The sequence below is a fragment of the Jaculus jaculus genome, chromosome X (assembly GCF_020740685.1).
Source record: "Jaculus jaculus isolate mJacJac1 chromosome X, mJacJac1.mat.Y.cur, whole genome shotgun sequence".
NCBI lineage: Eukaryota > Metazoa > Chordata > Mammalia > Rodentia > Dipodidae > Jaculus > Jaculus jaculus.
Genome location: NC_059125.1, coordinates 89296295 through 89319573, shown reverse-complemented (window position 1 = coordinate 89319573; position 23279 = coordinate 89296295). Strand labels below are relative to the sequence as shown.

General features: G+C 34.3%; 1 protein-coding gene across 2 annotated transcripts in view; it reads right to left on the bottom strand.

The window, feature by feature from the left end:
• The window catches only part of Diaph2 (diaphanous related formin 2), a 915994-nt gene that overhangs the window by 739579 nt on the left and 153136 nt on the right, over positions 1-23279 (bottom strand). The window lies entirely within an intron of this gene.

Here is a 23279-nt window from a genome sequence, read left to right as displayed (position 1 = left end):
CCTACTAGGAATTGAATTGAATATCCTGAATGCTTGTCAAAATATTTTTAACACAAGCCAGAAGGATGACCTGGAACCACAATCCTGCCAAAGTATGCCTATAAGACTAGATTGTTGTATAGTTTTGCTGAGATCAGACTTTCATGATACTGTCAATGAGCCAGATAACATGTCACTTCAACAACTCTATTGGAATACTGATTTCATCTCTGCCACTAAATTCTAAATTTCTGACTGTAAGTTGCCATCATACTCCCTTTTTACCAATGGCCATTACATCATTAGATACAGAAGTATCTCAAAACTGAAACAGTCCAAAATATCATACACAAGGCTAGTAATAACCATGGATCATTTTCTCTAGTACCACAAGAATGCAGAACTAAAGCAATCTAGATATGTACATAAAGTAAATAAAATGAACTTTGTCACGTTATATACTGTATTATTAAATTCTGTTGTATTCTTCAATTACCTCTTATTTTTCACTCCACAAAAAAATATTTTGGGGGGATATTTTTGTTTTGTTTTGGTTTTTCAAGGTAGGGTCTCACTCTGGTTCAGGCTTACCTGGAATTAACTATGTAGTCTGACAGTGGCCCCGAACTCACTGTGATCCTCCTACCTCTGCCTCCTGAGTGCTGGGATTAAAAGCGTGCACCACCACTCCCGGAAAAAAAAATATATATTCTTAACATGTGTATACTTAATGTAAAACATTTACTTTGCCATAATGTACTATCCTACTAAGAGGATAAATTTCTACTTGGCATTTACAACATGCATATGGATGATACCATTTACATAATTAAAATACTTATGCCTTAGCTTTCTTAAACAAAGTTTACCCTACCTTACATAATATAGAAAGTTATCACCGGTACGTATTTCACATAAACTACATTATTTGATGTTCTTAACAACCACACATAAATGCAAGCAGGTAACAAATGAACCAAAGACTGAATGTACTGCTAACACCCATGCAGCAATACATCAACAAAAGCAATAAAACCAAGGTGTGTCTCAGCTCCTCCATTTCAGTCTTCTCTCATACACTAAGCCCTAAAATTTTAAACAAAATTGTGGTTTTTCAAAAGTGAAGAAATTTCCAATTACTTATTACGAGATGCATAATTTTATAAAATCATGAAAGATGCTTAAGATTTATTGGTCTGATATTCAATAAATGTAACAAATTTTCAAATCATACCTAACATACATTAAGTGAACTATTTTGGAAATCTGCATTAAAATGGATTTTAAGTGCTTCCTTGAAAATGGTAACATTTCTAGAAATTGATTTACAACTTTTACTAATATGATCAACCTATTTTATGCTTATTAAATAAATTGCAAATTCTGAACTTTTTTTTTAAAATTTGAGAGCAAGAGACACAGAGAGAAAGACAGATAGAGGGAGAGAGAGAGAATGGGCGCGCCAGGGCTTCCAGCCTCTGCAAACGAACTCCAGACGCGTGTGCCCCCTTGTGCATCTGGCTAACGTGGGACCTGGGGAACCGAGCCTCGAACCGGGGTCCTTAGGCTTCACAGGCAAGCGCTTAACTGCTAAGCCATCTCTCCAGCCCAATTCTGAACTTTTGTACATAGTCAATTATTGTTCAGCCCTTGCAGTAAAAATGGAAAGAATTTACACCTGCAAATGCTATGAAAGAATTTGTAGATGTTTAAACATATTCTATAACATACACATGCAAAGAGCATTCACATTATATTCATGTAGAATGCATCAGAAATGAAATATCAAAGCAAGTACTTTCAATCTCAGCTTAATTTAAAAACAAAACAAAACCAAAACAATCCTGAATTCAAAAGGATACTTGCTGCTTCCATCTCATTGCTTGGTGACAATGTGCATACCTTTCATTTCACTGGCAATATTGAAAACTCAAATATAAAGCTTGTTTATGTTTTTTAAAGAAAAATGTCCAAAGCCACACACCAGAAATACTCAATAAATACCTGCTGAAAGAATGAGTGTGTAGCTATAGGCAGTTTTGGAATATAAGAAAGCTTGTAATTTCCCTTTTCTATATTTTAGCATGCCCTTTCTCTTTTTTTAACATTAGGACAAAAGAATATTCAACTCCTCAGAATTAACTCTTGTGAGAGTAGAACACCACCATGAACCTTATAGATGGGGTCACCACAGTAAGAAAGCCAATGGACAAGTTCCTTCTGAACTCTATTTTTAAATCTTCTGCAAAAGAAAATTAGCAGCTATTTATTACTTATTTAATAGTGTATGACCTAGGGTAGCCAAGAGCAGCTCACACCTTTTATCACCTAAAGGGCAGGAGCACCTAGTTACCTAGGATATAAACACCGGTATTTTTCAGTAAGAAAAAAACAATCATAACTAGGAACTTATTAAATGACATGGTTAAATAGATATCATACTGGCTCACAATAAACCTCTCACAATTTGAGTTATTCAATACTCCAATCTATGTGCAACATGTAATGGATGAGTTTTTGTTAGGTATTTGTTTTCTAACGTTCTCTTCTTAATCAATGTAGCCAATACCACTCTGCTAGTTTACCTTTTTCATCCCATTATTCCAGTAATACCCAGTTTGCACCAATGTATGCATTTCTCAAGTCTTCCTTTAAAATAAAATCTGGATTCACTAAGGTTAATTTTCAGTAAAGTTCTAAATCTGCCATATTTTACTATTCCCACAATGTCCTAAAGCATGTAATGTTTATACAGTGTGAAATCTTACTCTGATTATCTTCCATCTCAGATTCTGTTCATATTTTTTTAATACTTAAGCTCCAATTTGCCCACATTGAGAAATGTTTTTTTCATACTCTCTTTGCTTATCTAATCCTTAGTCATCATTAAAGATTCAGCTTAAATATCTCTTCCTCAGGGAAGCCTTCTCTGTCCTCTCTAATGAAGTCTCTCTAATCTCCTAGATGTCTCCTTTAAGCACTTAGGATAATTAAAATGAATATTGGCTTTATATCTGTCAGTCCTTCATCATGACAATGAGGAATAAGCCATACTTATTTATAGAAGGATGTGTGTTCAATTGTCAATATGTACTCAACAAGTGAATATACAACAAACATACCCTTTTTTCAATGTAACACATTTATTCAGAAAACAAAAGGTTGATGTCCATGCTGTTATATGCTTAAAAAAAAAAACATAAAAGCTACAACAGAAATGTTTAGATTTTTAAGACCAAAGCAAGACCTCAGATGTCAATTCAAATTTGGATAAAACATTCTATCATGAGCTTAATGGTATTACAGTTTTCAAAATGATTAAATAATCATGCTCTACCAGCATTTTAGGGAAAATATAATGAAAAAAATTCCATTTACCTGAAAAAGATACTTTAAACAATGGAAAGACAGATCAGTGATGAAACAGAAAAAAAATTTAAATTGTAGAATGTGGCACAAATTAAATTGATAATTTTAGAGTTTTAAAAGCCTAAGTTTAAAGAAAAGTTAACTATGAAATAGTCACTCAATATGACAATGTTCAACTCAGATTCTTTGAAGATAGACTGAAGAACTTAATATTATATCTGTAACTTGCTTAAGAACTTTAGATTTTTGTTAACAAAAAGCATTTCATTTCAAAGCACACCATATACAACCCACAAAAGAACAAGCTGGGCTAAACAGGGCAAATAAGATCTGAGTCCTTGTTATAATGCATGTCATTTTTTTTGGCTATTTTAATTCATTTCTTTTAACTGGTTGAAAGACTAATGAGGCCATTGGTTTTTTGTGTTAGTTTTTACACATGATTTTGTACAATATTATGACCACCTCTGATTTGTGATGGAAAAGAAAAAGAAATAGCTCATATCAGTTAGAAGACTTACTTGTGGGTTAAAATTAATAATAATACAAGGATAAATAGGATTCTAACAATAATGTGTCACATAAGGTGACACAATAATGTATTCATACTTATATAAGCTGAAGGCATCCATCATATTTTTTAAAATATTTTATTTATTTATTTGAGAAAGAGAGACAGAGGAAGAGGCAGATAGAGAGAAAGAGAGAATGGACGCATGAGGGCCTGTAGCTTCTGAAAAAATCTCCAGACATATGTGCTCTGTTATGCATCTGGCTTACGTGGGTCATGGGGAATCGAACCGGTGTCCTCGGGCTTTGCAGGCAAGCACCTTAACCACTAAGCCATTTCCCCAGCCACCATAATAATTTTTAAAACACAGTATCTCATTTCAAAAATAAATCTATAATGAATCATGAGGTAGTACGAAGGACTTTAGTAAGTTTTCTCAAGTATGCAATACATATCTAAATCTTGCATACATGCAATATTATATATGACTACTAAGCTCTCATTCGTTAGACATTACAAAACATTAAACAGCTTTCAAAATACAAAGTCAATAAAGTTTTATAGTCTTGAAGTGCACAGAAATCACTTTGGAAGCCACACCTATGAGTAGAAATAGCAAATAATAAATATATTGGCCTGGAGTGCTATTTACTATATTTATTAAAGTTTTGCTAATTTTGTAAAGCAAAATCCTAAAATAAATAATAATAACAAACAGATGATATCCTGTATAGCAGTTATAAATGCTTCTGAAGTGAATTCATTTGAATACATTAATGAAAAGTGGTAAATTCTTTTGAATATGAGAACCAATAGAACCTGTTGTATGATAACAAAGTCTAAACCAGAGAAACTCTGGTCCTATTAAACTTTAAACCTTGACAAAGATACTCAGAATCAGGTTAGAAAATGAAAATCTCAAAACTATGAGAACTTTATACAAAAATAAATAAATAAATACACTTAAATTTGTAAACAAATCATGGAAGTTCATCTGTATCTATAGTAATGTGTTGACAACATCTAGAGACACTTCCTTATAAAATCATTTATTTAAGAATGTTAAAAAATAAATGTGATTAATTAAAGCAATTTCATTACTGTTTCAGCCCCATTCTTAACTCCTCAGCCCTCAAAATTCTAAAAAGAACATAAAATTATCCATATAAAACAAGTGTCCTCAGGGTGGTTTATTGGAAATATATAGATTTATAGCCAAGATATCTTAGTAATCTCATTAATCCACCATATTTTTTGATGAAATGCAAATCCCTCATTCAGCCTCTCTGGTTCTTACAGTATTAAGGAGAGGTGTCAAATGATCATAACTCTGTTCCTCAATGAGTTATAAATTCATAATTACTACAGTTTCTATGTGAAACTTGTAGGTAATATCATGACTTTTATTTGGTTAGAAACCATATAACAACAAATCTCTCTAGACCCAATAACAGAAAGATCTATTTGCTAATTCACCAGAAGTCAATTCACTAGAAAACAATGAGCAGATTTTACAACTTTGATCAGAAATGGTAACGATTAATTAGAAAATTCCACTGTGGGGGTGATATTAGATGGACTGGCAGAACAAAAGGGCTGTATGGAGTAAGACCTATAGGCCTTTAGAGATTTTCATCTATACTCTTCCTTCATTCAGTCTCTCAGACTTCCTATTCTTTGGGAGTAGCAGCTTGGAGCAGTGTGTTAGCAACCCTTGTATTTCCCTCAATACAGTGCCTTTTGTACTCTACTCATCTCCAGCTATACAAGCAAGTGTACATTGTTTGTACATTGTGTACAAACAAATATGCCTGCAGACAATATTGTGAAAACCAGTCAACTAAAAGTTCATTGAACCCTGGGCACCTATTAAAAAATATTACCTTCAATATCATTTGTATAAAATTGGCATGAATATACTTAAAATAAAAATGTATAATGAAAAATATATTTGTAAAACAAAAGATTATGTATTTTGAATTGATTTTTCCTACAAAAAAATACTTGAAAGAACATACGAGCACAGGAAGCATGATCTCTGAAACATTTGATGTTTAGAATTCTGTAATAGTTCAAATGTTTAGCTGAATTCAAATTAATTGAGAAGGAAATCCAATGTCCACATTATTTCAACCACTTTAATTTTAATTAAATAAATTAATAGTCCAGGTTTAAGAGATAAAATGGATGGGATAGAAGACAATCTAAAATAAGGACTTTTATGGAGCTGAGATATACATTCTAATTCACTTATTACTAAACAAACATTTGAACAAAATGCTTTAGATAGCACACCAAATAAAATATGACTACTGATCTGCTCTATGACTCATACATAGTAGAATTCTATGGCATATATATAATTACTTGTGTCTCAAAATCCAAATATTGATTACCTGGAATGACTAGAATAAATCATGACATGCTGCTATGTTAGTCTTTTTATGCTGCTGTAATAGACTATGTAATACATAAAGACCAATAATTTATTTCCTATACTTATATGTTCTGAGTATTCCAAGAATAAAGAAGGCAGTCTGGCTATGGCCTGTATAATATGTCATTCCATGGCATAATGGAGAAAGACAGGAAATAACATGTACAAGAGACAGCTATTTTTCAAAAGAACAAACCGAGTACTGCATTAACAACGTCAATCCATTCCTAAATGCATAACTAATCACTACTTAAAGGTCTTGCAATTCAATAGTAATACATTGGGGATTAAATTTCCAACTCATGAATGCATGGAGATACATATGAACCACAGAAACCATCCCTTATTTAATGTACACTTTAAGCAATTCTTGGATACAGCACCTTTATTGGGTTACTTGTGCCGTTATTTGTAGGTATGAACACATCTAAAGCATAAGCCTCCATACTCTGGCTTTAATGCATATTTTATAAGGAACAAAAGATCTTGATCTCAGTATATCCATGGTGAATAACAATTATCAGCATAGTAGTGTACCTCTCTGTGGAATGTAGGAAAAAAAGGCTTAGGCCAAATCTTCACCCATCTCATTATCAGAACTGGAAGATGGAATTGAGACACCACGTCAACCAAGTATTACTTGCTTAAATAAAGCTTGTATTTCAATTGCTAGTAGTTGTAAATAAAAAAAAAATCAATATGTCTGAAAACTGGTTCATAGTTTGTGTCACCTAGCATGAAGCTATTGTTATGATTAGAAACAAAAGGAATAATAGTTCTGATTTACCTCAGACAGCTAATATATAGGCAGAAAACATGGGATAAAAATAGAAAATAAGCAAATAAATCTCAGGAATATCTACATTTTTTCTGTTTTCTTGGTGAAAAGAAATGCTCAAAGAAAGTAAAATAATCAAAAACTGGTTGAAACGCAGGAAGCATTATGGCTTCTGAAAATATCACATATTGGTTCTTGAGAATCGATTACTGAGCCTCAAGCCAGGCATGTTGGTTTATGTCTATAACTCAAGGTACAGCAGGAGGATTGCTGTGAGTTCAAGTCTACTCTGAACGGTATATCCAAGACCCAGTCTCAAATGCAAAAACAAATGGAATTGTTTCCTGAGACAAATTATCTGGATTAGTTCACCAAATTAAACTCCTTAAATTCTCCATTCTTCAGTTTAGGCTTCTAAGAAATGGAATAAAAGCAATGCTTGCTTTCATTGAAATGGGATTTATTATTTATTGTACCTGTAGAATATTGTTGAAATAACTATAATATAAAAACTAATGATAGAATATTAATGAGTCTCTGAAATAGTTTGTTCTACTTTTGATTTTAGTGGATGAACTAAAGGAGAAAAAATATAAAAAAATGTTTTATGTGTCCCCTTAGTGTCATAGTAATAAAATAGAGGCTTTTCTGATTGATCTATTTTAAAGGAAATAGTGGGCATTTGCAGAGACAATGAAAGGTGACTGAACTATGAAATAGAAAGATTATTGTATTCTTTTGAACAACTGTACCATCTTTTTAAGTGAATATAAGTAGTACTAGTTAATTATTTGTTTGTGAGGTTTTACAATTTTTTTTTTATTGGCAACTTCCATGATTGTAAACAATATCCCATGGTAATTCCCTCCCTACCCCTACTTTCCCCTTTGAAACTTCACTCTCCATCATATCCCCCCCCTCAATCACTATCTCTTTTATTTTGATGTCATGATCTTTCCCTCCTCTTATGGTGGTCTTCTGTAGGTAGTGTCAGGCACTGTAAGGTCATGGATATCCAGGCCCTTTTATGTCTGGAGGAGCACATTGTAAAGAGTCTTACCCTTCCTTTGACTCTTACATATTTTCTGCCACCTCTTCTGCAATTGAGCCTGAGCCTTGGAAGGTATGATAGAGATATTTCAGTGTTGGGCACTCCTCTGTCACTTCTTCTCAAAAAAATTGACACTATTATTTTCAATTGACTAGTATTCCAAACTTTTGGCAAAGTCAATATTTAAGAGCAAAAACTTTGCCATTCGTCTTTGACTCCTTACAAGTGGCAAGTGAGCCAAGGAGCCATTGTATATATTGGAATATAAAGCAAATTATAATATGGCACTATGATTTATTTAATAACAATGATGTAAAATTACTATCAGTAAGTCTTGGTACTACATATGGGAGAAAAAAAACACAGAGAAACAGACTTTGAAAATAATTCATGTTTTAAAGAATTAAAGCTATAAATGAAAATCCTTGGAAGTACATTGTACAGGTACCCATTAAACAAAAGTTACAAAAGTGGATAATGTATTAAAATCATGCTTTCAGTGGTAAAAGAACAAATGACAGCTAGAATCAGGATATTCTGACTTACCTTGATCCCCAAAACTGTGATATAAAAAACTCTCCCCACTCTTGTCACTATCATTTATCACTTACAAATCTCTCAGAAGCTTATGCCCTTTTGGATTTTCGTCAAATAAGTCAGACTAAGGTAAAGGCATTTATTATGATCTTCAGTTTCCTCCCTCCAAAATATATCAGCAGTGTAGACATGAAAATTACTTTAAAAGCTTAATGTTGACTGATTTTGAGCAAATGGTCAATTTACTTTCAAAGAGTTGGAAATGCCTCAAATTGCCAAAGGGCTCAACCTTTGCATCCATTTAGTCAACAAAAATATCTCCAATTTTCTGCTATAGAATGTGTATATTGGGCTGGAGAGATGGCTTAGCGGTTATGCGCTTACCTGTGAAGCCTAAGGACCCCAGTTCGAGGCTCGGTTCCCCAGGTCCCACGTTAGCCAGATGCACAAGGGGGCGCACGCGTCTGGAGTTCGTCTGGAAGCCCTGGCGCGCCCATTCTCTCTCTCTCTCCCTCTATCTGTCTTTCTCTCTCTGTCTGTCACTCTCAAATAAATAAATAAATAATTAAAAAAAAAGAATGTGTATATTACTAGCCCTGACAAAAATAAAGGAGTGAAAGATGCTCTCCCCATCTCTAGTAAACATACAACTCAGAGCAGCTGGGGAAGAAACAAAATAGTTGTTGACATAGCTGTAAATTAAAATTATACAAGTAAATTCCCATTATATTTTCACTTAGAAAGCCTGTGAGGAAGATCTAGACAGCAAGACTTGAATCTTGTTTTGTCTATTTAAAATGCTATCCTACTTAATATAGCTTGATAAGAACACATGATAATGCTCACTAACCTCAACCACGTCTTTGTTATCATTGTGGTTATTCTTTTTTTAAATTTTTAGTTCAAGACAGGATTTTACTAAGAAACCCTGGGAGGCCTGGAATTCATTATGTAGCTCAGGGAGGCTTCAAACTTACAATCCTGTTGCCTCAGCCACCCACGTGTTGGGATAACAGGTGGCATTTCAATTAGTTTCACTTTACAGATCTTAAACTGCAAGCTTTAGGGAATTTATGAGCACAGCACTGAGGTAAGTGGGAATGGAACAGGATAACCTATCTCATTTACTTCATTACCTTTGTGTATTCTTTCAACCTTGTTCAAAGTATAGATAGACCGAAGGTTGTCACCTGACCTCCACACATGTGCTGTAGTAAATATGCACCTACACTCAAACAGAAACCTACATGCATACATTTAGAAAAAGAGGAAGGGAAAGAATGGCTTTTAACATTTTTGTTTGTTTTTTCAAGGTAGGTTTTCACTCTAGTCTAGGTTGACCTAGAATTCACTATGTAGTCTCAGGGTGACCTCAAACTCACTGTGATGCTCCTACCTCTGCCCTCTAAGTGCTGGGATTAAAAGCATTTGCCGTCATAACTGGCATTTTAAAACATTTTTTCTTCCACTGGTTTTGAACCTTCCAGAAGGCACAGTCTCTGAGGTTCCAAAATGGACAGTATACAGAAATCAAGTCTGGCAAATCAAAAGCAGTTGTGATTTCAGACAGAATTCATAGAATATTTCCATACGTGGGACCAATATGTGCCAGATTACTTAAAAATAGGCAAAAAACACATTTATACATTAAAGTGTACAAAGTACTATTAAGAAGTACTAAATAATTAGAAAATATTTGTACCATTGAAGAGTCTATGGTATTAAATGCAGAATAAAAGATTCAATATATGCATATTTGATAAGATTGCCTTGTTAAATGTATGAAAAGATAAACTGAACTAACATGAATATGAAAATAATTGGGTAAGTTTATACACTGGTTTTCATTTGAAACTTGGCTCTGCCTTATGTTATAGGCTTCATAATTAAGTACTCCCATAACAATATATAAAATGCTACTATGGAGACAAAAAGAAATGCACTGCTACATTACTGCAGATCACTTCTTTATACCACTGCCACCAGTTCTCATGTGCAATCATATAAGATATTTCTATATACTTTGCATTTAATAATGAATTAAATTAGATTAAATATGCAAAATATAAAAATATCCTTGTCACCTGTGTCAAGAACTCCAGTGGAGGCAATTCACCCCGAATGATAACAGTAAATGCACATTCATATGTTTGCATCATTTTTTTTTTCAGTTTTTTTCGAGGTAGGGTCTCACTCTAGCCCAGGCTGACCTGGAACTCACTATGTAGTCTCAGGGTGGCCTTGAACTCATAGCGATCCTCCTACCTCTGCCTCCCAAGTGCTGGGATTAAAGGTGTGCACCACCACACCTGGCTTGTATTTTTTTTTTAAATTAATATAGCAAGGCAGAAACAGGGAATCACTGTGAGTCACTTCATTAAAGTAAAGGGTAACACATCCCTGTCTGCTGAACATAGAAATGGTACATAATCTGCGAATAAACTTTCCTAATGTACACAAAAGCAAAGCCCACCAACATGTTAATGCTTCTTAATTTATTTATAGCTTGGTTTTATCTCATAGCCATCAGCATTAGGTTGGGCCTGAAAGATTAATGTTATTTTAATCAGATAGTCAACCTAGTTTCCATGTGTAATGCAATCAGTATATATTGAGTAGGGCTTAGCACCTATATATCTTTCAACAGACAAGTCTTCAACTAGTAAACAATATGCTACCCATAAAGAAGGACGAACTGGTATTAAGGCAGCTATCATTTCAATTTGGAAGAAAAATCCTAACACTATTCTGTAATATTTACAGTATTTGCTAGCTTAAAAATCCAGGAACAATAATGAGAAATTTAATGACAGGAAGACAAAAATCTTTTATAAGGAGAAGTTTTTTGCCACTAAAAATGTTTAATGATTAACTGCTTCCAGGATAGGTGGGACCAGCCCATATGTAAAACTAGATTAATTACAGGCTGAGAAGAAATGTGTTTTCCTTAACAAAGTGCTTTAAAATAAATCTTGTAATATTATTTTTCATATTTCATAACTACAACAAAGTTATAAGGAGAATGTTAAGGCTTTCCAGCTCTTAAAAGCTCTGGCTTGTGGAATGAATAGTATGTTTAGTGTTTGCAATGAATGTAGGGGTTAGAGAAGGCTAGTAAACAGAGATGAAATAGTGTTCCTTCTGTAAGTTACCTTCAAAAATCTGTGTGTTAGCCGGGTGTGGTAGCACACTCCTTTAATCCCAGCACTCAGGAGGCAGAGGTAGGAGGATCACCGTGAATTCGAGGCCACCCTGAAACTACAGAGTGAATTCCAGGTCAGCCTGGGCTACAATGAGACCCTACCTCAAAAAAAAAAAGATAATGTGTGTTAATATAAATCTCCTAAACTCATTTGGGTTTACTGTTGTCCAAAAACCAGATGAAATTAAGCAGCTGTCATATACTATAACGGGTTAGGAATTTGATTGACAAAATGAAGCATTTTGAACTTTAGTCTTTGGACATCAATCAGTAAAAAAATTATAATTCACATTTACCTGACACTATTTTCACAAGACCATCATAATAGGAGGAAAAGACCATGATATTAAAATAAAAGAGAGACTGATTCAGAGGGGGAGGGAATATGATGGAAAGTGGAGTTTCAAAGGGGAAAGTGGGGGGGAGGAAGGGAGTTACCAATAATTTACAATTATGGAAGTTGTCAATGAAAATGTTTTTAAAAAATTAAATAAAAATGAAACTTATATTTTATAAAATCTTTTTCTGGATGAAGCCCCATCAAAATACAATTTGTTGAAAACATCAATGAAGAGTAAGTTAAATAACTTAGTGACAAATATTAATAACATTTAAAAGGTGTGACAATGACCATATCCTTTAGACTGTTCATTTAAGCAAATCTACTTAATGAAAAATAAGCCACTTCACTTACATAAAGCTTACATATAACTGACAATAAAGAATGGATTGATGACAGTTTAAATGGCTACATGTTTTCATTTAGCATTCACAGTCAATAATTATAAATACATATTTTTGTGTGCCTATAGTTGGAGCAGATTTGAAATACATCTTCTTACTACTCTTTTGAAATATTCATCTTAATATAATTAATAATGCATCAAATATTACAGAAACAATACTGAAATCACTTATTTGTCAAAGCTGTAAGTTTATATGCGAGGGCAGTTAGAGAAAAAAAAATGCTATCTCACCACCTATTTATGTTGGAGTTTATGAATGTGATGTAGTGCTTCTAACCTTCAATTTCAAATCACTGATAACCTACCACATGGGACAATGTAAACGATTTCATAAATTGTACCACACAAGCCAGTTTTCTATTCCATTTCATATGCCTTTGGTATTTGTGAAGGACATATTAGTGACATGCTAAGTTGCAAAACCTTGTATACATTCAGTGGCACAGGCCTGCTGATATTCCCTGTCAGGCATTGATGCTAGGTTATTCACACTCCTCATCTCATGCTTCTTTCAAAAAAAAAATGATCTTAGGCTGGGCGTAGTGGCACATGCCTTTAATCCCAGCACTCAGGAGGCAGTAGGAGGAGGATCGCCATGAGTTCGAGGCCACCCTGAGACTACAGAGTGAATTCCAGGTCAGCCCAAGCTAGAGTGAAACCCTACCTCAAAAGAAGGAAAGAAAAAAAAGATCTTGTAATTCATTCTGTTTGTTTCACTAACACAGATCTCTTTATTCTACAAGTTTTACCAACTCGCATTTCATATGAGTACAACACCAATCATAACCTTTCCAAAGTTTAGTACACCTCAAAATGGAACTATTGAAATAGCAGCACAAACTTGGGACAGGGATATCAGGTGGGAATGCCTACACCTTAACACCTGTCATACTTGAGTTAGTTCTTACAGTTAGCAAAGATTCTTGCCTCCTGTCTCCTGCCTCCACCAAAGTGTTTCTTTTATCTAGGTCTAGGAAGGTACTGTTCATTCACATGTGGATTCAATTCTAGGCTCTGTCATTTGGTAGAGGAGAGGCATTTCTCTCTAAGATGAGGATACTTCACCAGCTGAAGAACATGACTGTCAATACTAGATGAAATCACTTATGCAAATCATCTAGTTGGGAATTACTATAGATCATTCACTTCCCATGTGGGACTGTTAATTTAGGATTCCCAAAGGAATTCTCATGAACACCAAAAGTAGCAACTAACAAAGCTATACAAATATTACCACACCTATTGTATGTTACTCGGGTACTGGGGTTACAATGTGCAAATGAAATGTTCTGCAGACTTAGATGTTCAGAAAATGCTAGTTACGTTTATTACAGATCAAGGAGTTGGTTTTCCAAAGAAAGAGATATAAAATTATCACATGATATAAAAAGCAAGGAATCAGTGAAAGAAGCTGTACAATGGGAATACAAATAAATTAGTAATTTCAATGGGGAGGGACATTGTGGACATAAGTGACAGGGTGGTAGTTTGTGAAGGAGGAAATTATCATCAGTGGAAGGAAGTTAGTGGCCCGCTGGGAAATTATGAACAACAAGTAGAGGGCTAAGTGTTTGAGTCTATGGGAAACCAACAGCAGGAAAGAGCATGACAGGTAGTGATAGCAGAAAGATGGATTTAAGAAGCAGACTCATGAGGCTGGAGAGATGGCTTAGTGGTTAAGGCATTTGCCTGCAAAGCCAGAGGATCCTGGTTTGACTCTCCAGTACCTACATAAGCCAGATTCCCAAGGGGGGGGGGCTCAGGCACCTGGAGTTTGTTTACAGTGGCTAAAGGCCCTGCCATGACTATTCTCTCTCTCTCTCTTTCTTTCTCCCCCTCAAATAAATAAATAAATAAAATATATATTTTTAAAAAATGAAGCAGACTCATAAGCATTCTGTCCATTTTACTGCATGAGACAATTGGTATACAATAAAACATGATGTATGCAATTACTATTATTTTACAATGATAAATCTGGAAGTACTTTGTTTAAATAAATTGTATAATATACCATAAGATCCTAGCCTAAAAGTATAGAAGAAAGGAATACATGCATGAATGTAATTTTTTCAAAGTAAATATAATGAGTTACAGCTTGAAATATGGACAAGTTGGATACAAGAATCTGGTATCATTCAAATCCTAAGTCCTTTCCCTATTTGCTTTTATTTCTGCAATTCAAAATTCTTCTGTTCAAAATGAACTGGCATGATGCAATTAGTAATACTTTACTGTAGGGCTGGAGAGATGGTTTATCATTAAAGTGCTTGCCTGCAAAGCCAAAGGGCCCAGGTTCAGCTCCCTAGGACCCATGTAAGCCAGACCTACAAGGGGGCACATGCATCTGTAGTTCATTTGCAGTGGCTGGAGGCCCTGGCATGCCCATTCTGTCTGTCTGTCTATCTGTCTGTCTCTCTCTTTTTTTCCCCTCTCTCTCTCTCTCTCTCTCTCTCTCTCTCTCTCTCTCTCTCTCTCTCTCTCTACCTGCCTATTTCTGTATATCTCTCTCAAATAAATAAAAATAAATAGATAAAATATTAAAAATAACAGTTTACTATATAAAAGAATAATAAAGGGGGCTGGAGAGATGGCTTACCACCTAAGGCCCTTTCCTATGAAGCCAAGTGACACAGGTTTGATTCCCTAGGTCCCACGTAAGCCAAGATACACAAGGTGGCACATGTATCTGAAGTTTGTTTGCAGAGGCTGGAAGCCCTGGTGTGCCCATTCTCTCTCTTGCTCCCCCACACACTCTTCTCTCTCTCCCTCTCTCTTTCTCTCCCTCTTTTTCTCTCTCACTCTCTCAAATAAATGAAAATAAATCAGTAAAAAGGATAATAAAGGCATGGAAGCAATGAGAAAGACTATATTTACTTATACATATTCAAAAGGAACAAAACCACATTCCAAGTCAGTAAAGAGGATGGGAGACATTTTTCAGTCTATATAATAGATGTATGATTCATGTTCAAAATGCAATGTGACTTACTGTGATGAGATGCACTGAAGAGAAAGTGGCTAAAATGACTACTAAAGCATCAAAGGTAGAGATTGCATTAGCCAGATTTTTATGGCTCCAAGAAAACATTTCAGGCTAAAGAAAAGAAGTTTACTTAGATGACAGACTTCTAGGCTGAATGTACAAGATCAAGTAGCTCCATTGGTTACCTTCTGGGAGGGTATCATTGAAAGGGGGCATGTGAGAAGAGCAATGATATCCCCAAAAAGAAAGCAGAGAGCATAAAACAAGGTGGAGACTATTGTGTATCTGTTTCTAATAATCTATTTTGAAAAAACTGTTGCTAAGGTCCTACAAGGATGATCTCGATTCTTAGAGCAGGAGAAAAAATGACATAACAACTTCCTACTACACTCTTCTTTTAAAGGAGCATACCATTTTACTGTGTCTCCATCCCAGAAACCCAACATTCTACATATAAAACACTGGCTGATACACTCAAACTATGTCTAAATGAGAGCAGGAAGAGTGACGACTTAAAAAAGAAATAAAATCAACAGAACCATCATTAATGATAAATGAAATATTCATACCAACACATATCAAGTACAACAAAGAAACCCTGTCATCTCTGAAATAAACAATGTTAGAAAAAGTAAGTTCAGGATAGAAAGAAATCAAAGCTTACAGACTTACTGCCCACAATAGGGACTTTCACTCTGGGCTTCATTTCTCACAGGCAAAATCAACAAGTCCAATCAGATCATGCTTTTCAGAAAGAGATTTTTCTGACAAGCATACCCTACTTGGAGAGCTACTGGCATTATACTCAATGTGTGGTATCATCAGGAATATGGGAATGGAAAATTAATCTCCACTCTAGACCTTGTGCTATCTAGTCAGTTACCCTTTGGTCACATGTACCAACCTACCACATGAAATTCAGCTGGCTGGAATTGAAATGTGCTGTAAATATGTGCTTGCTTTGGCAGAACATATACTAAAATTAAAACTAAGCCAGGCGTGATGGCACACGCCTTTAATCCCAGCACTCAGGAGGCAGAGGTAGGAGGACTGCCATGAGTTCAAGGCCACCCTGAGATGACAGAGTTAATTCCAGGTCAGCCTGGACCGGAGTGAGACCCTACCTCGAAAAACAAAAAATTAAATTAAATTAAATTGAAAGTAAATGTGCTGTAAATATAAAATATAAAACAGATTTTAAAGAGTTATTACAGAGAGGATATGAAATACCACATCAATAATTTTATATTGATTACATATTGAAATAATAATCTACTGAATGTATTAGACCAAATAAAATATTATTAAAATGAGTTTCAGCTGGTTCTTTTTACTTCTTAAACTTAGTTTCCAGAAAATTTTATATTACATATATAGCTTACATTACATTTCTCTTAGACAGCTCTGCTCTAGATGAAATTTTTACATTCCTTTTGGTATAATAATTCTATGATACTAAAACTTCACCTTTCCAATTAAAGCATACCTAGTTCTTGTATCTATGCAGGGAGTAAGGCAGAAATCTAAAAATAGATTCAAACATGAAGGATTGGCGCTAAATGCCAAGCTGACATTAGGAGTCACAAATACCCAAGAACATTATAAGTATCAACATTCATTTGAAGAAAATGAAATTTAAGCATAGTCCTTAAAAGCATTTGCACTGATAGTTTGAAAGAAAAGTCCATGTCCAAAGTAAAATATTCTTCTGGTACAATTAAACACTTAAATTAATGTTGAGCATAATCTGACAAAGTTAGGAATTTTAATTGTTTTTGAAATATAATTGTTTTAGAAGACACTTATTGGCACAAGAAGAAAATTAGGTATCTTTAAATTAAAAATGACAATGTACCATTTTTTTCTGAAATTCAATTAAACCATGGTTCACAATGTAACATACTCAAAGAGATCTCTATAATATTTTATTTCCAGAATACAGGCAGTACATTTTAGCTATAAAAAGATGAATGTATTTTTTCATACATTATGAGTGAGAGATGAATGCTTGAGAAATTGGGTATGGGCAAAGAGAGACTTTGAGTGAAAGGGGGGGAAGACAGAGGGGAAGATGTAAGTACCTAGTAGAAGGACACAAAACTCTAACCAGGAATAAAGTCTTCAGTACTGGAGTCAGTCAGACATAGCTTAAACAGAGTTAATCCCATTCCAAATCTTATGTTCTTAAGTACTTCATATATCTTCATGCATGTATAAAGTGTGTGTGTGTGTGTGTGTGTGTGTGTGTGTGCGCGCGCGCGCGCATCATTTATAACTGCTCCTTCATCTAATACTCCAGAGCACATATTTGGAAAGAATTACCTACCTCCATTGGTTTGCCTTGTTTTTTTCTCGTAAATCCCTCTTTTACATTAATATAAAATAATTCTCCATAAATTTATCTTGGGATATCAGAAATCATAAAGAATACAGATGTACTGTGGAATTTAAGAGGTGTTCTTTCTAATTAACAAATCAGAATTATATGTGGCTATGGGAATTCTAACACATAGGTAAAAAATTGATGATAAACATTAGAATCCAAATTTTCTGGCAAGAGGAGTACCTTCTTTGATAGCACATTTAAATACTGACTTAGGGAAATCCATTACAATTCTGCATGGACTTGGCTCCAATATTAGAAACATGCCTCTAGGCTCATTTGTACAAAAATATCTTATTCAGCATCTCAGCTGCACAGGTTTCCACACAGAAGTGAGCAGGTAAAAATGGTTAGAGTTTCATAATGAGTCAACATTAACATAATTACTTTCCATTTCATCTATTACGGCACACTGTTTGGCTCTCTCATTTCTTTTCATTTTGATCATTCCTTTAGAACCCCCACAAGGCCTTGTTAAAGAAATGAGACTTTAGAGGCTGTGCTATAGAAACTAAGGTGAGCTAAATAGCTTTGTAATTTTCCCTTAGAAATGATCAAATGTTCTGCACTAACATAAATAGTATAATTTTGTACTCTAGCATAATATTTCTTTACATCTCTTGAAACAATGTACACAATTAGATGACGGAAGAAAGTGATTTACTTTAGCATCACAAAGTATGACTATAAAATAGCAATGCTATTTTTTTAACAAATGGAGTTTAATATTGCATTTGTGCAATATCTATCATAGTTATCTCAGGGGATATGTACTTGTGATAATTATGCTGTTACTGTTAAAACATTTTTGAACACCCTTTTTTGGTTGAAGAAGCTAGTTTGGGGACAGCTTAACACCAATTCTCAGTCAGAATCTCTCAACTTGAGACATGAAGATCATAATGTGTACTCTCAGGCATATAATGAGGAAATCTGGTAAATAAGGGCATCTGCAAGAGTAGTAGAATAGGGCCTGATAAGAAGTAAGGGATTAGTAGTCAAATTTACACTGTAACAAATAAGACCTTAATGCCACACAAAGTCCAAACATGAATACATAGCTCTAACGTGTTTGTAAAGGTATATATATATAAATATATCACATATAATATCGAATATATAAATATGCAATATTATATATATATATATATATATATATATATATATATATATATATATATAACATATAATGTTTGGACATATGCAATGTACATGTATGTGAATGTATGTGTGTGTGTATGCATGCACATGTGAGTAGAAATAGTGAAAGCATTATCAAAATCCAAGATTTAGCTGGCCAGGGTCATGCACATCTTTAATTTCAGCACTGAGGAGGCAGAGGTAGGAAAATCACCATGAGTTAAAAGACACCCTGAGACTACAGAGTGAATTCTTGGTCAGCCTGAGCAAATAATGAGATTCTACCTCAAAAAAGAGGCCAAAATTTATTCTTGCTCACAGTATTCTCAAAGCATCTAATATTCTGTACACTATTTTGCCACTGACAAGAAAATATAACCTTAGACCAAAAGGGTATAATGTTTAAATAGTTATCAACTTTCCTTTGATTCTTTTCCCAAACAGGAAGACTCATTAACTAACTTTAAAGTCAGTGTCTTGGCTGCTATCACAGATAGATACATGTAGACACATCAGTCATACTGTATCCATATATAACTTAATAATTATAAGATAAAATAACTTAAAATGATATAGCAAACACATAAAACTTGAATATACATATTCCTAATGACATTTTACTTAGAAGCATGTAATAAAAAGGATATTGAAAATATGAATTTTACTTCTCCTCTATTTTTTCTATAGCTTCTCTATTTGTTGTATTAAATATACCAGTAATAATGCTTTAAAATAAAGTGAGTGTCTATGATACAAATTTGAGGAAAATAGAGCCATCATGCAAAATAACATGATCCTCTGATTTTTTTTCCATTCTGTAATGAGTATAAAGAATTAGTCTAGGTCAGTCTGAATATTTAGTCTATCAGAAGAAAGAAGATAGTCATTAATTATATTCATTAAATTATGCAAAATCTGAGACTTTTGATAATAAAATATAAAAGCTATATAATTATATGGGAATCAATATTCCTTTGAGAACAGCCATTTATCATAAGAAAATTCATTCCATAACCAAATGTCATTTAATGAGTACCTTAAACTCTAAATAACAATAGATTTCTAAATCATAAGTTTATATAATATTATCAGGCAAAGATTTTGAGCATAAATTGCACCATAGCTTTCAAAGTTCTTACCACTGCTGCAGGTTAGATCCCATCTTTAACAACAATGGACCAAATATAAAATATACATCAATGGTATCATATGATAGTTGTATATTATCCTCCCCTGAATAAGAAAAACCTTAATTTAAAATCTCCTTAGACAATAACTACATTTGGAACCAAATAGTATTCTTTTTGAAAAAGAGAAATATCTACAATGTCTAAACATATAATATAAAATAAAATCTGTTAAGGAAATATAGGGTAATCTTTCTGAAATTTCATTAGACCTGAAGATAGGAAAAAGTGAAGCTTGATTACCAAATGTACTTGCTTCTTCTCTTTGGGAAATCTCATTACAATTGTCACACAGAGATGTTCCATGCAATACAAAATCTAGATTATTTTTAGTGCTCTCACAAAGTTAGGCTCAGGAGCCATGGGAGAGATGAAGGTCACATGCTCCTCCATTTGGAACAAGGTATTGTACAGAGAATTAAGTGAGTTCATATACTAAAATCAGTAAGGATTTATCATGCAACAAGTGGTCAATTAATGTTAAAGGCCATTATTATTATTATTTCTCTCTTACTTTCTAGGACATGGCTTTTTGAATCAGACTGATTTCCTCAAAGCCACCTTTATATTTGCATATATGTGGTATGCTGTGTGATGTGCAGTGTGCTTATGTGTGATGTGTACATGTCTTTACAGATGCACATGTACCATGTGTGTGTTTGCCCAGGCAAGAGGAGCAATTTGGGGGTCCTCAATTGTTTACACATATTTACTTCAGATGAGGTCTCTCCCTCAACTCATAGGTGCTCTATTATGTCAGGGAGCCCCAATGATCCTTCTGTCTCTAAGCACTTTACACATACCCATGGACTGGGGCTACAGATATGTGTGGTCATGCCCACTTGTTTCCATCAGTTCTTGGGTAATGAAACACTAGCAATATCAGGCTATCCCATGCCCTCAAGGTTAAGCAGCAAGCAATCTTAACTGTTAGGTCATTATAACTAGCCCCTCAATGCCACTTTTTAATTCTATCTTTACTGTTTCTTTCACAAGAGTATCCTGTGAAATATAACACAGAAGTCTGGGGAGATGGCTCCCATAACATAAAGTACTTACAGTGTAATTATGAGTATCTGACTTCAGATCCCCAGAATCAACATAAAATGCAAGATATGCTGGCATGTGCCTGTAATCCTGTCACTGGGAAATCAAAAACAGACAGATAGGCATATGCCTAAGCCTTACTGTCTACCTATTCTACCAAATCAGTAAGTTCAGTGACTCTAATAAATATATACATAATGTGAGAAGTTAAAAGTAACTTAGGAAGACACCTTATGTTGTCTTATGACTTACATATGCACACTATCAAACATACATGAGTTATATAGACATAGATACAACCTAAGTATGATAGATCACTCATCTGTTTGTGGTAAAGCTAATATAATAAAACCTACTGTGATATACAGGTTATATAAAGATTTAGCATACACAACTTCACAATACATGAAAGTTCGTAATAAATAGCTCTGTTATTGATTATGTAATTACTATAGTACAGTTTTGTGTCGCTATAGAACAAATTGTTTATTAAGCAAATGTTAATTATAAAACAGCCTAAGGCATGTTCTTCTGGAGGTATTCTGGAAAAAAGTGCAATAGAATATGATGTATGTTACCAGGCATGCTACTACACTACTCACTAGAAAGTCTTCTAGTGAGACAAGTTGTTGTGGTTAAAGGCCGTAATATTATTTTGATCTTGAACAGACTTAAAAGGGTGTGTACCTGTATCTTAGTTTTTAGCAAAATAAAAGAAAAAAATGCTCAAAAATAATTATAACATATTGCCTAATTGTTTATTAGGCTATGCCATTTGTTTGTATAAGTAGACAGTTTGATGATCATGCAACCATGAGATCATGTAATGCAATGTTTCTCAGAATATAACCCCACAACTAAGTGATGAATGATGATATATATCTCTGAAGAAACTACTACTTCTTCAGCACCTTTATTCCGAAGGCATATATTCATTCTCATTTAGAATCACTGTCTACAAACAGGTCTAATTCTCCTCTGGAAAGAGACATGGTAGGACTGTGCCCAACTGCCTCTTGCAGTTAGGTATAGCTATGATATTTGCTTTGGGCAATACAATGTGAGTACAAGTGAAAGATGTTGTTTCTTACTGAAACCATTCAAAATTGTAGTCAGTATCTTCTATTTCATTTTTCCAAGTGGTAAAGCCAAGGACAGTGAGTAAGGATAACATGGGACAAAGACGTTCACTGACATGGGATGTGTATGGAGCATGAGTAGAAAATAGCTTCTATTTTAAAGACCCTATGATTTTTTTTTTTACCTCAGACTGTCCTCACTGATACTGTATTCTAACAAAGCCATGTGCTTGCAAAGCCTACCAACCAAGATTTGATTCCCTAGTACCCATGTGAATCCAGATACAGAAACTAACACATACATGTAGAATTTGTTTGGATTACCAACAGGCCTCAATGCAATCATTCTCATAGTCATTCTCATTCTCACTTTTCCCACCCTCTCTCTCTCTCTCTCTCAACCTCTCCCTCTCTCCCTCCCTGTCTCTCCTCCCCCCACTCAAAAATAGTAATATTTGGACTAATGAAATGGCTCAGCAGTTAAAGGCATTTGTAAAACTTGCTTGTCCAGATTTGAGTCCACTAGATGTACTAAGTACCAAAGTGGCCCATGTATCTGGAATGGATCTGGAGTTTGTTGCATAGCAAGAGGCCCTGGCACACCCATTCATTCATCTTCCCTTCCTCTCTCCCCCCTCCCTTCTTCTGGCTTGTCTTGCAAATCAATAAAAATATATATTGTATTCTGAAACATATTCACATCAGCCCATACTGATCTACCTCATTCAATGATATAACTTCAAAATCAACCTTTATAGGAATCATTATTTAAATTCACTTGGTCAGACAGTTACTATTTTCACTATCTAACCTGTGATAAATATTGCATTGAGTATTTTATAATTTT